Source organism: Procambarus clarkii, chromosome 49 (genome assembly GCF_040958095.1).
Source record: "Procambarus clarkii isolate CNS0578487 chromosome 49, FALCON_Pclarkii_2.0, whole genome shotgun sequence".
Taxonomy (NCBI): Eukaryota; Metazoa; Arthropoda; class Malacostraca; order Decapoda; family Cambaridae; genus Procambarus; species Procambarus clarkii.
In genome coordinates this window covers 15,790,185-15,800,954 of record NC_091198.1, presented here as the reverse complement: position 1 = coordinate 15,800,954, position 10,770 = coordinate 15,790,185, and positions in this window count along the sequence as shown.

The following is a 10,770-nucleotide window of genomic DNA, read 5'->3' as shown; positions in this document are numbered from 1 at the left end:
CACTACCCTTGTCAACAGTTACTCCACTACCCTTGTCAACAGTCACTCCACTACCCTTGTAAACAGTCACTCCACTACCCTTGTCAACAGTCACTCCACTACCCTTGTCAACAGTCACTCCACTACCCTTGTAAACAGTCACTCCACTACCCTTGTCAACAGTCACTCCACTACCCTTGTCAACAGTCACTCCACTACCCTTGTCAACAGTCACTCCACTACCCTTGTAAACAGTCACTCCACTACCCTTGTCAACAGTCACTCCACTACCCTTGTAAACAGTCACTCCACTACCCTTGTCAACAGTCACTCCACTACCCTTGTAAACAGTCACTCCACTACCCTTGTAAACAGTCACTCCACTACCCTTGTAAACAGTCACTCCACTACCCTTGTCAACAGTCACTCCACTACCCTTGTAAACAGTCACTCCACTACCCTTGTAAACAGTCACTCCACTACCCTTGTAAACAGTCACTCCACTACCCTTGTCAACGGTCACTCCACTACCCTTGTCAACAGTCACTCCACTACCCTTGTCAACAGTCACTCCACTACCCTTGTAAACAGTCACTCCACTACCCTTGTAAACAGTCACTCCACTACCCTTGTAAACAGTCACTCCACTACCCTTGTCAACAGTCACTCCACTACCCTTGTAAACAGTCACTCCACTACCCTTGTCAACAGTCACTCCACTACCCTTGTCAACAGTCACTCCACTACCCTTGTAAACAGTCACTCCACTACCCTTGTAAACAGTCACTCCACTACCCTTGTAAACAGTCACTCCACTACCCTTGTCAACAGTCACTCCACTACCCTTGTAAACAATCACTCCACTACCCTTGTAAACAGTCACTCCACTACCCTTGTCAACAGTCACTCCACTACCCTTGTAAACAGTGACACACATAGACCACCACTATGTGAAGAGAAGGATATATCAGAGAAACTCCTCCTGGTGAAGGGTTCGAACCCTAGTCAGCCATATAGGTGCAGTGGGTAAGATATTAGATATGCGATGGTGTATGGTGGGCCTGTATTCGAGCTGCCTGGATTCGAATCGTTCACCAGGATTAGTTTTTCTGCCATAACCTGGGGCCCATTCAAGTCTAATTATATATATATATATAAATATATATATATTTATATATATATATATATATATATATATATATATATATATATATATATATATATATATATTCCCCTGTGCGTATTATAGCAATCACGGCATGTTGCATATATCAATTGATTCTCACCAATCGGGGCGTAACTTAAAGCCCTCCACGCGCTCTTAACCGAGGTACTGACAGCAAAATCATCGTGTACAAATTTGTAAACAAAACCCAATGACAAAGTGGAGCCGATAAATCCCCCCTCTTCCCCCCTCTTCCCCCTCCCCCCCTTCCTCCATCGTGTGACAGCCGCTCTTCGTATCCGCGTGGGCTACGGCTGTAAAAAATTGTCGCCTAGAACGAGCAATTACGGAGTCAATTGTAGCGTTTGGGTCGTTAAGGCAGTTTAGCTGACCAAGTGTTAAAAACTGGTCTTTGTTGACAAATATGACACTGTCACGGGTCTTGGGGGGGGGGAGGGGGGCTTTCTATGGAGAAGGGGTGGGAGGGGGGGGAAGGGGTTAAGGGAGGGAGGGGAAGGGGTTAAAGGGAGGGAAGGGGAGGGGTAGAGATAGGAAAGGGGGGAAGCAGAAGGAGCAACAATGCGACAAATGATGGTGTTGTAGTGAGGATAATATTTACTAGGTGTCACCTAGATGAAGGGTATTGATGGGAAGGGGTGAAGGGAGGGAAGGGGGAGAAGGGGAAGAGGGAGAAGGAAGGGAGGAAGGGGTTACAAGAGTGATGGGAGTGCTTGAGCAAGTAGGAGTGTGTGGAGGAACAGGTAGGAGCAAACACAAGGACATGAGAGATACTGAGACGTGAGGTGAGACAGAGTATCACTCTTGTCTTATACTCAGCTATTTGTGCTTGCGGGGGTTGAGCTTTGGCTCTTTGGTCCCGCCTCTCAACTGTCAATCAACTGGTGTACAGGTTCCTGAGTCTACTGGGCTCTATCATATCTACACTTGAAACTGTGTATGGAGTCAGCCTCCACCACATCACTGCCTAATGCATTCCACCTGTTAACTACTCTGACACTGAAAAAGTTCTTTCTAACGTCCCTGTGGCTCATGTGGGTACTCAATCTCCACCTATGTCCCCTTGTTCGCGTACCACCAGTGTTAAACAGTTTATCCTTCTCTACCCTGTCAATTTCCCTGAGGATTTTGTAGGTAGTGATCATATCTCCCCTTTACTCTTCTGTCTTCCAATGTCGTGAGGTGCATTTCCCGCAGCCTTTCCTCGTAACTCATGCCTCTTAGTTCTGGGACTAGTCTAGTGGCATACCTCTGAACTTTCCCAGCTTCGTCTTGTGCTTGACAAGGTACGGGCTCCATGCTGGGGCCGCATACTCCAGGATTGGTCTTACATATGTGGTATACAAGATTCTGAATGATTCCTTACACAGGTTCCTGAACGCTGTTCTGATGTTAGCCAGCCTCGCATATGCCGCAGACGTTATTCTCTTTATGTGGGCTTCAGGAGACAGGTTTGGTGTGATATCAACTCCTAGATCTTTCTCTCTGTCTGTTTCATTAAGTATTTCATCTCCTGTTCTGTTTCCTGTGTTTGGCCTCCTGTTTCCACCGCCTAGTTTCATTACTTTGCAATTACTAGGGTTGAACTTTAACAGCCATTTGTTGGACCATTCATTCAGTCTGTATAGGTCGTCCTGTAGGCTTCTACTATCATCCTGATTTAATCCTCCTCATAATTTTTGCATCATCCGCAAACAGTGAAAGGAACGAGTCTATACCCTCTGGGAAATCATTTACATATATCAGAAACAGTATAGGTCCAAGGACTGACCCCTGCGGGACTCCACTGGTGACGTCTCGCTAATCTGAGACCGTCGAACCAACGTTGGTTCGACGTTGCTGACGTTCAATCGACGCTGAATCAAAAACTGAATCGACATTGCTCTTGAATATTGTATCCACTGGATTACATATTGGTTCCAAATTTGGCCTTTTCCAACAGTGCAAAGGTTTTCATTTTTCCAGAAAGGAATTAGACACTATAGCAATGAGTGTTTAATTCCTCTCTGAATTAGACTTCAAGAGTGCTTCCGTTCCTTCCTTCAGTACCGTAGGTGATACCTTGTCTTACCCGACAGATTCTCACCTCCAATTACTGGAACAATTTCCTTTTTTTCTTAAGATATCAATCTTCGGATATCAATCTATATATCAGTAAGTCTATTTAAGCGTGCCAATCAGAATTTCTCTTAGCTGAATCATTATATGCATTGAGTCACTTTGAACTACAGTGTTCTATAAGTGCTGAGAGTAACTTGGTTAGTCTCTCTGGTATCTTGCAAGTGATGCTTGTTAGCGATTTGTCTCTGTAGTTCAGTGTCATTAGCCTTGTTCGTATCTTTTGTGTGAACACTTATTTTTGCGGCTTTCGAAATTTCTGGTAGTTCTCCCTTTTCCGCTAAGGAGTTGAACATTATTGCATGGAGTCAATGTAATTCTTAATCTGTGTTCCCCCTTCTTTGACGGTGTGTGTGTGTGTGTGTGTGTGTGTGTGTGTGTGTGTGTGTGTGTGTGTGTGTGTGTGTGTGTGTGTGTGTGTGTGTGTGTGTGTGTGTGTGTGTGTGTGTGTGTGTGTGTGTGTGTGTGTGTGTATGTGTGTGTGTGTGTGTGTGTGTGTGTGTGTGTGTGTGTGTGTGTGTGTGTGTGTGTGTGTGTGTATGTGTGTGTGTGTGTGTGTGTGTGTGTGTGTGTGTGTGTGTGTGTGTGTGTGTGTACTCACCTAGTTGTACTCACCTAGTTGTACTCACCTAGTTGTGTTTGCGGGGGTTGAGCTCTGGCTCTTTGGTCCCGCCTCTCAACCGTCAATCAACAGGATTGTGCGTGTGTGTGTGTGTGCGTGTCTGTGTTTGCGTAACTGCGTGCGTTTGCATACCTGCGTGCATATGGGTATATTGTGTGTGTGATTGCGTATTAGCGTGCGTGCATGGACTCGTGTGCACGCAATATGCATGTTTGTACACCCATTTGCGTGTGTGTACATGCCCGCATGTAGTGTGAATTTGATTTTCGTGAATGTTCGTTTACAGGTCAATATTCGCTATATTAGAACATATTAAGGGTCACAAATTCTGACCGATTTTCCTAATGAACTGAGCATTGTGATGTACTTAATTAAATCAATAATACCCTAATCAATAAAGGTTAAATTATAGAATAAAAACATGTAAATAGGATAGATACACAGTATCTCTCTATATGTATATTCACATACAGATTTACGCATATTGAAATTGAGGTAGAGTTAATTATAAGGTTGAAAATGGTTTAATAGTAATTATAGATGATTATTATTATCTAACAAGTTTATTTTGTCGGAAACAGACTGGATAAATTATTATTTTTTTATAAATTATGACAGGTTTGTGAGCTGGCAGACTGGAGTGTGGTGTAGTCAGATATGCTCAGTCAGGTGTTTAAGTCTTGTTTGGTTAAGATACAGTAATTAAAGCCTTATGTGCAACTGCCAATTTGCTCCAGATTAAGTTAGTAAAGATAGAATTAATCTGATGTAATAATTGAACACTAAATAGATTTTATTTTTTTATTAAAATGCAGGTATGGTATCTTTTTTGAATTAGTTCAATAATTTGAATTAATTATTCTTATTAATCTAGAATAATTATTTATTCTAGAATAAAGAATATTCTACTCTTTTTTGAATTAATTGTTTTGATAAATGTTATTTATCTAAAAATATGGAAATAATTGATACTCTTTTCTCTCTCTCTCTGTATCTCTCTCTCTCTCTGTCTCTCTCTGTCTCTCTCTCTCTCTCTCTCTCTCTCTCTCTCTCTCTCTCTCTCTCTCTCTCTCTCTCTCTCTCTCTCTCTCTCTCTCTCTCTCTCTCTCTGGGGTAACAAATAATTTTCACTTGATATTTTCTCCATTTTGTTTCTCGAAGGGATTGAACCCGATGCGTTAGTCACTGCCTTGACCTCTTTTATGGACCGGGGTTCGAGGGAGGTAGTGAAGTTGATCGTCCCTCCACACTCCATTTCTACCGAATGCGTCGTTCCACGCCTGTCTGCCTGTCCCCGGGATATAGATGACTGCTTTACACACGCACGCCCACGCCCACCTGACTGTGAAGAGCCGTGGGCGGGGAGGCGTGGGCGGGCATTAACACCTCGAACTACTGTGTATTGATCTGTTTGCCTATTGGTGTTTGCTGCATCGAGATGCTAGCTTTGTACACGGCTTTTCTAAACATCGGCTCCTGATCTATTTGCTCTATATATATTTCATGTATGTCGCTCTGATACATATATGCACAAACTGTCAGAGATTGGAAGCCTCGGACTCTTGGTGGTAGCTTTCCACGTTATTTTAACCGTGATTGCTATCGGGTAAATGCCCAACATGGGCGGATTGGGATCGGGAAAAGAATGCCAGTTTCCTAATTTGACTCATCCCTTCCCCCCCCCCACTCCCCCCCCCCCCCCCTTCAACGATAAATTTCGCATTATCGTTCTGCCTCGACTCTCAACTCTCGTAATATTTTTGGCTATAACTTAAAATTTAAGCGACGATCTCGCCAAAAATGAAAAAATATATACATACTCACACTACGAGCTCACCATAGCCCGTGCTACTTGCACCGCTCCTGTGCCAGGTAAGTCCGCTACGGGCTCACCATAGCCCGTGCTACTTGCCCCGCTCCTGTGCCAGGTAAGTCCACTACGGGCTCACCATAGCCCGTGCTACTTGCCCCGCTCCTGTGCCAGGTAAGTCCACTACGGGCTCGCCATAGCCCGTGCTACTTGCCCCCGCTCCTGTGCCAGGTAAGTCCACTACGGGCTCACCATAGCCCGTGCTACTTGCCCCGCTCCTGTGCCAGGTAAGTCCACTACGGGCTCACCATAGCCCGTGCTACTTGCCCCCGCTCCTGTGCCAGGTAAGTCCACTACGGGCTCACCATAGACCGTGCTACTTGCCCCGCTCCTGTGCCTGGTAAGTCCACTACGGGCTCACCATAGCCCGTGCTACTTGAAACATGTTCCGAGTAGCTGAATCACAACAACCTATGAAGACCAGAGGCTGTCCATCCTCTCTCTCTCTCCCTTTCTTTACAACACAAGATAAATAACTTTCTACGTCTAATCTTATCGACTATCTTGAAGTTTGCCTCAATTATATTTCCTGCGCGTCGATATACTCTAAGTAATAATGAGAAAATGTTAAGGATTTACTGCCCAAGTTTGTTATGAATGTGATAACTTATCGAATGTATTACTAGTAACATCAGGAATGGTGCGAGGCTGACAAGGAATATGTCGTTAGGAGGTAATTTAGTTACAATACTTATTAATGGATTACTAGATATTGGGACGCGGATACCTAGGTAAGTCTCCCCTTTCTCATGTGTGTATTGTGGGGTTTTGTGATTTTTTTAGGTTCAGCTACTGGGAACAGAAAGTTCCAAGTAGCACGGGCTATGGTGATCCCGTAGTAGACATACCTGGCGCAGGAACGGGGCTGTAACTTGGATATACCAGCGTCTACGGGGCTGTAACTTGGATATACCAGCGTCTACGAGGCTGTAACTTGGATATACCAGCGTCTACACACCCTAATATACTCAATATACTCATGTGTAGCACAGGTGAAGTGGGTGTAGGAACACTCCCCCTTCTCTCATTGCTTGAGAAAGCGAACAAGAACTTCCTTCTATATTCCATCCACCTAAGCACTAGGAGACTCGAACCGGGGGACCCCAAGCGTGTGAGGCTGAAACTCTATCGACTGAGCTATTGAGTGACCTTAATAAGAAAAGGTGAATGGAATGTGTATATCCATATAAATCTGGGTGACAATTATATTCCTTCAATGTGCTAGAATTGGTGATCAAAGCGGTCATATTGCTCTCAATAATGACTCATTTAAACACAAAATCATAAAATTGACTTTTTATCAATTTATATTCGGACAAATTTATATTCTACCTTAATATAAATTTATATTCTACCTTAATATAAATTTATATTCTACCTTAATATTCAAGTATGCAATAAATTTAATTGCGAAAGCCGTGACTGAGATTTTAAACAAGTCACTTGAAATTTTCAACAGTTTGGTAAAACTGAAACTCGCTTAATTCCGCTCAATACTTACAAAGGAAAATAAAAAAGAAAATTTCTTTGTCTTGAAAATAGCTTAACATCTGTAAATTTTTAACTGTTGTAAACAAAGTTCAGTTCATTCTTGACTGCTGTAAACAAAAATCAGGTCATTCTTAACTGCTGTAAACAAAATTTTCGGACCATATAATCCCATTTTTAGAAAGTTGTCTCTATAATTGATTTTTCAGCAACTGGAATATAATTCAGGGTTATAAAATCAGCTTTTAGAAATAGATTAAGTTTGTGAAGCCCCCCTTAAGAGACCTTAAATATACGAGGATAGAAATAGTCTAAGCTACTCTATTCTTTTGAAATATATATATTTTTCTGAATAAACTTGAACTTGATTAGTCAGGTATATTGACTGTAATTAGCTCATTACCCTGAGTCCTGTAACCCTCCTGTATAATCCGAATATTTCTTGAAATATCAGAACTTGAATTATTCTAATAGTTAACTGTATTAATGGTAATCTTTTGTAAAACTTGCATGAACTAGAAATACAAAATAGAAACCGCCCCCCCATCCCCGAGCTATCAGGCCTATTCAAACACAGAATACAATCCCCAATCCACGCACCCAAACACAGAATACAACCCCAATCCACCCAGCCAAACACAGAATACAATTCCCAATCCACGCACCCAAACACAGAATACAACCCCAATCCACCCAGCCAAACACACAGAATACAATCCCCCAATCCACTCACCCAGACACACAGAATACAATCCCTAATCCACTCACCCAGACATACAGAATACAATCCCCAATCCACGCATCGAGATACAGAATACAACCCCAATCCACCCAGACACACAAAATACAATCCCCAATCCACACACCCAGACAAACACAGCATACAATCCCCAATCCACACACCCAAACACAGAATACAATCCCCAATCCCCCCCCCCCTCTCACCACCCAGCACCAATATCGACAGGAAATGATGGCAGGATTTCACGGATCCAGTCAGCTATTGTTGCTAGCATCCTGAGACCTCACCCACACTTCCTCCTCAGAGCTAAAACCAACAATAGACTACGCTGGCGTCTTGGTCGATAGATAGACACTTAGACACGCTGGTTTGACCTTAAGGTCGATTGCTCAACTGATGCTAATTGATTTTGTTGCAGAAGAAAAGGTATATATATGATATATGTATATATATATATATATATATATATATATATATATATATATATATATACATATATATATATATATATATATATATATATATATATATATATATATATATATATATATATATATATGTCGTACCTAATAGCCAGATCGCACTTCTCTGCCTACTATGCAAGGCCCGATTTGCCTAATAAGCCTAGTTTTCATGAATTAATGTTTTTTCGACTACCTAACCTACCTAACCTAACCTAACCTAACTTTTTCGGCTACCTAATCGAACCTAACCTATAAAGATAGGTTAGGTTAGGTTAGGTAGGGTTGGTTAGGTTCGGTCATATATCTACGTTAATTTTAACTCCAATAAAAAAAAATTGACCTCATACATAATGAAATGGGTAGCTTTATCATTTCATAAGAAAAAAAATAGAGAAAATATATTAATTCAGGAAAACTTGGCTTATTAGGCAAATCGAGCCTTGCATAGTTGGCTGAGAAGTGCGTTCTGGCTACTAGGTACGACATATATATATATATATATATATAAGGGTATATGATAGATATATGCAGAAAAGATGTAATCTTTTTTTTTCAATCTATTTTAGTCATTTCTTGTTTCCCTATAAGTCAGCTGTCAATATACTGTGTTCTATATACACAGAGCGCTATATATTATATATATACAGCTCTATAAGTTCATATAATGTGTGGGTTATTGGTGAGTTAAGGTTTGTAGGTGATTTTCTATGTTATTTGTGCATGATTAGTCATTTATCATTCATTTTTCATTTAGTATATGTGTTATTCATCCTATATCTATCCTGTTAGTGGTAGGGGAGAAAGGGTTAGAGGCGTATAGAGGATATGGCAGCACCAGCTCTATAGGGAGAGTCGGGGATTGAACGAAGACCTGCATGAAGCGAGACCGTCTAGGATAAAGAAAAATTATGCAATTCAGATCTTTCAAAAGATTAATTATTGCTAAATTTGTTTACTTCGTTAATTGTAATATTAACTTGATTCTTGCTTCGTGGGAAGACGCAAATTCTTGTCAATTAAGGGCAAGCAATATTGCTAAGATTTACGACCTCCGCAAGACTAATTTTCTAAGAGGTGCTTCTTGCAAGTCGGCGTTCGATCCTCAATGATCCAAATGGTTGGGCAGCGTTTGTTTTATCCCAGCTCCTGGTCCTCGTATTCCAGTTCCTGGTTCTCATATCCCAGCTTCTTGTCCTCGTATTCCAGTTCCTGGTCCTTATATCCCAGCTCCTGGTCCTTATATCCCAGCTTCTTGTCCTCATATCCCAGCTCCTTGTCCTCGTATTCCAGCTCCTGGTCCTCATATCCCAGCTCCTTGTCCTCATATCCCAGTTCTTGGTCCTCATATCCCAGCTCCTTGTCCTCATATCCCAGTTCTTGGTCCTCATATCCCAGCTTCTTGTCCTCATATCCCAGCTCCTTGTCCTCGTATTCCAGCTCCTTGTCCTCATATCCCAGCTCCTTGTCCTCATATCCCAGCTCCTTGTCCTCGTATTCCAGCTCCTTGTCCTCATACCCCAGCTCCTTGTCCTCATACCCCAGCTCCTTGTCCTCATACCCCAGCTCCTGGTCCTCATATCCCTTCCAAGTGCTATAGAGCCCAGTGCTATAGAGCCCAGTGCTATAGAGTCAAACCGGCTATAAGAGCGCTTTCTCCTCCTAATTACTTCCCCTCCAACTCTAATTTGAGCCATAGAGTTTAAACCTATGACGAAAATCAGCTATATAGTTGGGAATATAAATTCCTTTGTGAAGACCTTTGTGACTCCAGCGAACATAATTCACCCGACCTGTCTATAGCGGACACCCGACACACAACGACCACCCCCAACCCCCCCTATTTCCGACCCTTGTACAGAACAAGTCTTAAATTATGATAGACAAAACTAATATAGTGATTAATTTTCCTTTCCCCTGGGTTCCATGTCTCAGTTCCGGGTCTCGACAATTAAGGAGTCTTTCTCCTGATTCAGCTGAGAATCGTATATATCAAACTGGTCGATGTTACGGATTAGGTGGTTTAGAGTGGTAGTCTTTTATTTCTAGCTGTTCAAGGGAGAGGCTGGCGCGGGTTTTAGCGTGTGTGTGTGTGTGTGTGTGTGTGTGTGTGTGTGTGTGTGTGTGTGTGTGTGTGTGTTTACCTGAGCTGACAGAGAGGTGCCGGGGAACTATAAAGGCCGTTTGGCCGGTCTTGGCGGGTCGTTAAGCGCGTGCCTGTTTTGAATTTGAATTTAACGGATTTAACCGATTTCTTTGGGCGGGCATCTCATTACTAGATAATGGTGTCCGCTTTACGGTCTCGTT